Source organism: Protopterus annectens, chromosome 5.part0 (genome assembly GCF_019279795.1).
Source record: "Protopterus annectens isolate FY-2018-M chromosome 5.part0, PAN1.0, whole genome shotgun sequence".
In the NCBI taxonomy this organism is placed as follows: domain Eukaryota; kingdom Metazoa; phylum Chordata; order Ceratodontiformes; family Protopteridae; genus Protopterus; species Protopterus annectens.
In genome coordinates this window covers 886,506,118-886,512,861 of record NC_056735.1, presented here as the reverse complement: position 1 = coordinate 886,512,861, position 6,744 = coordinate 886,506,118, and the positions used below count along the sequence as shown (strand labels likewise).

Sequence of the window (6,744 nt, the reverse complement as noted above, 5' to 3'; positions counted from 1 at the left end):
GCTTTTGCTGCCGGAGAATGAGCAGGTCCAGTGGTGTAAGCGTCATTACCTGGGCGGTGAGTTGTTTTTACAATGGTGTATGAGGACAGTGACAAACCTGGGGTTGATTGCAAACCGTGGCTCTGTACCTTTACTGGAGCAGCAAGAAATTCCTGAGGAAAGTTCGGCATCTGCAGTGATATCCCATAGTGCTTTGTCCATGAAAATTTGCATTAGGTTTTGACTCGTCTCCTTTGCACTGTGCGAGAGCGAGCGGTGTTTTTAATGGGAAGAGCTTTTGAGTAGACTGATGTAATTCTACGTAAGCTACAAAGAGCTACAATCTCTTCCTGCGTGTTTAAAAACAACGGGTGAAAAAGCTGCTTTGCTCGTCGTGGAATGCTTGAGCAGCTAGCATGCTTTGCTCAGCAGCTCTAACCAGACACACAGGCAGCAGCTGAACACAAAGGAGGCCCTCTAAGCTGTTGAAAGTGTACCTCCGGTTGCCGTAATGACAATCCGATACCCCAAATGAAGCGTGACTGGCCAGGCAGAGCCTGCACGTCGCCTGTGAAAAAAAAAAAGGAAAGGTGAGACTGTTCCCACAGCTTACCTTGACTTGGCCAAGGCTTCTGATACAATACCCCACTCAGCCATTATAGAAGCTCACTAATTTAGGCATAAACCTTTTTATCGCCCGCTGGATAGCCAACTGTCTCACCGATAGGACCCAGGAGGTCAAATTTGGTGGGGCCACCTCCACCAGAAGGCCAGTCAACAGCAGAGTCCTCCAGGGCTCAGCACTGGGCCCGCTCCTTTTTGGCATCTGTTTCTCTGAAACTAAGCAAAAGCTGAGGGTTAATGGCTGACTAAGTTTGCAGATAATTGCAAGCTGGGGGTTATGATCAACCCCCCTGCAGACCTAGCATTCTTCAAGAAGGTCTATCTCTGACTAAGAAATGGTGCCAGAGCCATGGTCTTAAACTCAATGCTAAGAAACACATAACTGTACCCTTTGGGAAATCAACCATCGCGGCTAATTACCATGTTGATAATACACCCCTCAGAGTCGACTCAGTGGTCAGGGATCTGGGTATGCACATAGACAGTAGCCTTACCTTCGACCCCCAGGTGGCCACGGTGGTGAGGAAATCCTCTTACATTGCGGAGTTTACAAGGGCATGTCATCTAGGTCCAAAGAGGTCATTATCCAACTGCACTGCACCCCTATCAGACCAGTCACAGAATATAGTGCTACCTTTGGTATGTACCTGAGCAGCCAAATGCAGCAACTAAAGAGAGCACAAAGGTCCTTTACAAAAAGAAGTCAAGGCGTAACATTCCTGCCTTATGCGGAGCACCGTAAATCCCATGCCATCTACTCAGTCTCCTACAGATTGCTGAGGGGTGATCTCCACCTGGCTTACAAGGCATCAGTAAAGCACACTGATGAATGTCCTACATATTAGCAAGTCAAAAAGTACCACAGATACAAGATCCGAAGATGGCAAGGCAATGCAAGGCAAGCTGAAAAGAATGGAGAAACCACCTTCCTGACTGTGGTTATCTGCCTGCAAGGGAAATATGCCTTTTATAAGAGGAGAGGGAGTGGCGGTTAAGAAAAATGTAAAATGCAATGGTTTTCACACGAGTACGTATTAACTGCATGGGAGGGATGAAGGAAAGAATGATGATGTGAAAGTTCATAGGTTGGTACTAGGCTATCAGCCCTAGGGCCTATACAAGCCTGGCCATAACAATTCCCTGGCTATTTCTTCCCACACTATTTACTTCCCTGGACCCCTGTCTAGCAGGGCGACTGATGTGATCCCTGGGGTGAATTTCCTTTCTCCCATCCAGTCGTCAAGGTTCCTTTTGAAGAGGGCCAAAGAGGCACTCTGCTTGACATGTATGGGCAATCTATTCCAGAGTCTGGGGAGTCTCTGGGTCAGGAACCTATCCCTCGATCAAATTTTGTTTATTGTGATGACAAGGTTTAGATCCCTGGAGCGTGTGGCTCTGAGGGATTGGGATTTCTTTAAGTGTAGCATGTCCAACAGCTCTGGGTTTGACATGGCCTTGTATGTTAAGCAGAGATCGCCTCTGAGTAGACGATATGCGACAGAGTATAGCTGGAGTTTTTAAGGCGGTCAGCGTAGGGCATCTGCTTTAGGCCTGTGATTCTTTTAGTGAGGTATTTCTGCGGCCTTTCCAGTTGTTGCAGATGTCTTGAGAGGTACATACCAAATGGGCGTTGTATTCTATAATGGGTCTAATGAGTGATGAGTACAGTGGGACAGTGACCTCCTTTTTCTGGATGAAAAGCCCTTAGTGATGAGGTGTGCCACATAGAAGGATTTCCTGACTGTTGTAGCGATGTGGTTATCGAAGGTGAGACCACTGTCCACCTGTGTCCCTAAGTCTCTTATCACACTTTAAGCTGATTAGTGTGCTGCCACCTATATGGTAATTCACGGATCGTGTTGTTTCCCAAAGGGGATAACTATACATTTCTTGGCACTGAGCTTGAGCCCATGGCTCTGGCACCAAGCATCTGTTTCTGTAAGGCCCTTTAAGTAGAGTATCCACATCATTTGGGGATTCAATAATGGCTCCCAGTTTGCAGTCATCTGCGAACTTTGTTAGCCAGAGTCCCTTAGTGTTGGCCTGTACTTCACAGAAGTAGATGCCAAACAAGAGCGATCCCAGGACTGGACCCTGAGGTACTCCACTTGTCACTTGTCTGGAGCTGGATTTGGAGTTGGCTACTTTTACAGTGTGAGTTCTATCAGTAAGCCAGTTAGCAACCCATTGGGTGGCGTGGGGATTAATGCCCAGCATAGTAAGTTTGTCTATGATTCCAGAGTGGGGGATGGTGTCAAAGGCCTTGGCAAGGTCTAGATAGGCTGTGTGTACCACCTTACCCTTGTCCATGGCTCTGGAGACTGATTCGAAGAAGTCAATCAGGTTCAGGAGACAAGATCGGCCCTTCACGAACCCAAACTGGGTGGGGTCCAGTGTTTGAAGGTCGCCCGATGTCTTAGTTTTAAGTTCCATGATAATACGGCTCTGTGGCCTTGCAGATAAGGCATGTCAGATTGATGGGATGGTGGTTGCCGGGATTCAAGGTGGATCCCCTTGTGGAATGGGATAACTGTAGCTCTGTGCCACTCAGTGGGCACAAAACCCCAGGCGAGGCTATGATTAAACATGACACTTAGGTGAGGTGCCAGTTCATATTGTAGTTCATGTAGTACACAGCCCAGGATGTCATCTGGTCCCATGGATGCTGTATTCTTAGCTTTGGAGAGTGCGTTTTTTACCTGACTGGCCATTATTAGCGGAATCTGGCAATCTTCGGTATTGAGATGGAGCCATTTAGGGGGTGAGAGGGGGGGTGAAGTTGGCACTGAATCGATCTGCCAGGATATTGGCAATATCCTTGGGATCAGTATATTTAATGCCATTCTGTTTTAGCTCAGAGCAGATCTGAGCATCGCCATTTAGATTCTTGACATAGTTATAGAATGCCTTCTGGTTGTCTTTGGAATCTTTGGCAATTTTATATTCATAACTAGCTTTGGAGGATTTTATGAGGGATCTCAGTTTCTTACTGAGGCTGGTAAGGAGATTTTTGCAGCCTGGGATTTTCCTCTTTCCTGCAACAGTTTCTTCCTTTTGTTGCAAAGTATTTTTTATGGCAGGGGACCACCAGATTGGCTTCCTTTTTTTTGGATGAGAGCATCTTGGTTCTATTTGGGATGGCACGATTCATGCATGAGTGGATGTGCTCGTACAGTGCCTTAGTGTAGGATTCAGCAGTTGAACTTTCAGCTCCCGTCTGCATGGGTGTCGTGAAGATTGTCACTTCTGACTTGAGTAGCACGAAGTTGGCTTTGGAGAAGTTTTTTTATGGAGGTTTCCTTACTGGGGGTGGGGGTGGGATGTGGATGTTAAGGGTGATTAGCTTATGGTCAGACCTGACTAACGAGGGGGTGACCATAGGTGTGGAGCATCGATTTCCCATGTTGGTAATGACCAGGTCTGGGATATTGGAGCCCCTGGTGGGACTATGGATTAGTTGATCCAGGGCGTTGGAATTTATGAATTCCAAGAACCGTTGGGCAAAGGTTTTGGTACATGAGTAGTTTTCCCAGTTAATGGCAGGGTAGTTAAAATCACCCAGTATTAGGGTGTTTGGTTCTATCTTAATATTTTCCAGTATGTTTAGAAAGGCGTAGCGAGAATCTTGGGGTATGGTGGGGTATCTGTAGCAAGCTACAATTTGGATTGCAGTCTTACCTAGTGTTAGTTGCACCTGGAGAATTTCAGGCGCATTGTGTTGGGCGTCTAGCCTGGCGGTGTGAATATCCTTGGTGAATATTGACACTCCTCCACCTTTAGTGTTTCCGTCCTGGTTTGGTGGCCGAAAAGTGTGGTAAGAGTTGTAGCCTGGTATTGCAGGGGTGCTCTCTGGAGCCTTGAACCAGGCCTCAGTTACCGCACAGATATCGATGTTCTCCATTTTTAGGAGTGCCTCGAGAGAGTGCATTTTGAGGTTTAGACTTCTAGCATTGAGTAGCATTACCTTCAGATTTTGCATGCTTGTACCTGTTACGGTGGTGGTTTTGTCCTTTGAACTTTGCCTAAAGAAGGCACTGTAGGGGTGGCAAGAGCCTTAGCCAGTAACCTGAATCCCAGGGGTGACAGGTGCAGACCACCTCTGGCAAAGCATCGTGGTCTGTCAATCGTGTCGTCCCAGGCAGACAGATACTGGATCCCCTTTGAATGACACCAGAAGCTTAGCCGATTGTTGAAGTCAATCATTTTGTCCTTATATCGTGGTATCATTCAGGGCTAGGGTCATACCTGCCTGGGCCACGTGATCCGAGAGCTCTTCCATGTCTCTTTTCATGGAGTCCGGGGAGGTATGCCTCAAGTCATTCACTCCGACATGGACAATGACAGAGTCATATCTGTACTCTTTGTGGAGTGACTTGAGTGCATGCGTTATGTGGCGGATCCTGGCACCCGACAGGCAGCTGACTGTAATTTTCCTCCTTGTTCAACCTGGTGAGAGGGACATCAGTGTGCCGGACTATAGAGTCACCTATGACTAAAGTGTTGGGTACATTGTCTTGCCTTAGGGGCTGTTGCTGGGTGGCACACACTGGTGTTGCGAACTATGTGACACTTTGGTTGTGACTGGTGTCTGTTTGCGTTTCAGCTTCAGTGGTCCTTGTTGCTTGGGCAGGTTACAGTTAAGGGCCTCCGCATATGTGGATTTAGTGTTGCTATATGTGGGTGTTGGTGGTGCGGGTTTAGAAGGGCTGTGTGTTGCTTGAGGTGTAGTGTGGGTGTTAACCTTCTCCTCTTGACTGTCTAGCGCAGTCTTGGGTGGAAGAGCTTTGCTTCCATTTTGGCTATGTAAGTGCATCTCTCACAGGTTGCAGTGTTGGGTGGTAGGAGGGGAGGGTTGTCTGTGTACACGATTGCCCCAGTATGCCCAGATTCACCAGGTGGACAGGAGAAATCACCGGAAGCTGACCCTTGGACATGCCTGGTTTGGTGCTTTTTTATGTATTTGTTTGTGTAAAGTACAGGAGCTGTTTTCCCTTACCCTAGCAAGGTACTTTGCAATTATAGGCTGTTTAGTGCCTACTATTAATTTCTCCTTATTAACAAGGAGGGCTGAGTGCTTGTATCAGTTTAAGGCCTCCTAGTGCTTTCCAGCAGGTATTAGAGAAAGTGCTAGTCACAGGGATGCTTAAAGGTAAGACGAAAAACAAATGCACACTGCAGTGTGCACTAGAAGTTAGATGTGAAAGTAGGTAACTTGAGTTTTACCTGTTTAAAAAGTGAAGGTTTAGTGGAGAGTTACTATTTTTAAAACAGCAGGATGGATTGAAAGGGGTGGTCACTTTTGTATTCTGGTACTATGGAATACAGCAGGATGGCCAATAAATGTGAATAGCTGAAGGGGAGGGATTTCAAAAATGCTGATTTTGTGATTACTCACACAAGCCAGTGAAAGTAAGAGAGGAAATGAGGTATGTGGTCAGATTAACATAAGAGGCAGGCAGCTAGAAAGACAGTGGCAATTAGCAAGACAGCAACTGTGACTGGGTGGGAGAGCGGGGGAAAAAAATCTGCCTGACTCAGAAGACAGAGAGAGAGAGAGCTGTGGTCTCTTTTGAAGTTTTAATATGCTGTTAAAGCAGAATGCAAGTAAAGCAGAAGGTAAAGAAAAGAAAGCACAGTATTGAAAATATGGAAAGGCAATAAAGTGATAGAAAATGCAAAACATAAAAGCAAAGTAAGCTTTCCTTGCCAGCAAAGTGCAGCAGAGTGCGGATGAGCCTTTGTGGTAAAGCTGTGAAATGTTTTATTTCAGCCCTGAAATGGAATAGTTAGAAAGACAGAAAGGAAGAGCAAGAAAGAAGAGCACGAAGAAAAAGAAGGAAGGAGGATAAAAATGCATGCACAGCCTTGTGCAAAGGGCAGAGACAGAAATGCATCGCTGGAGGAAAAGGTAAGGGGTGGTAAAAAAAGATAAAAAACCCCCCAGGCACACTAGAAGAAAAGAAAGCCAATATTTCATTAACGTAAACTGAGAGAAGTCTTGTGAGCATGATCCCCACTACCATAAATTATGCAGTTGAGTTTCCCACATTTGGGGAAATCACAGGGGTGTGTGCAATGGAAGAGCCTCGCCCTGGGGAAACCACCTTCTTGATCGTGGTATTCCCCCTGCCAGGTAAGTAT

The 6,744-nt window shown here is 46.5% G+C and overlaps 1 pseudogene; it reads right to left on the bottom strand.

Annotated features, from left to right (window-relative positions):
- Positions 1-6,592: 6,592 nt before the first annotated feature.
- Positions 6,593-6,744, bottom strand: LOC122802962 (annotated as a pseudogene).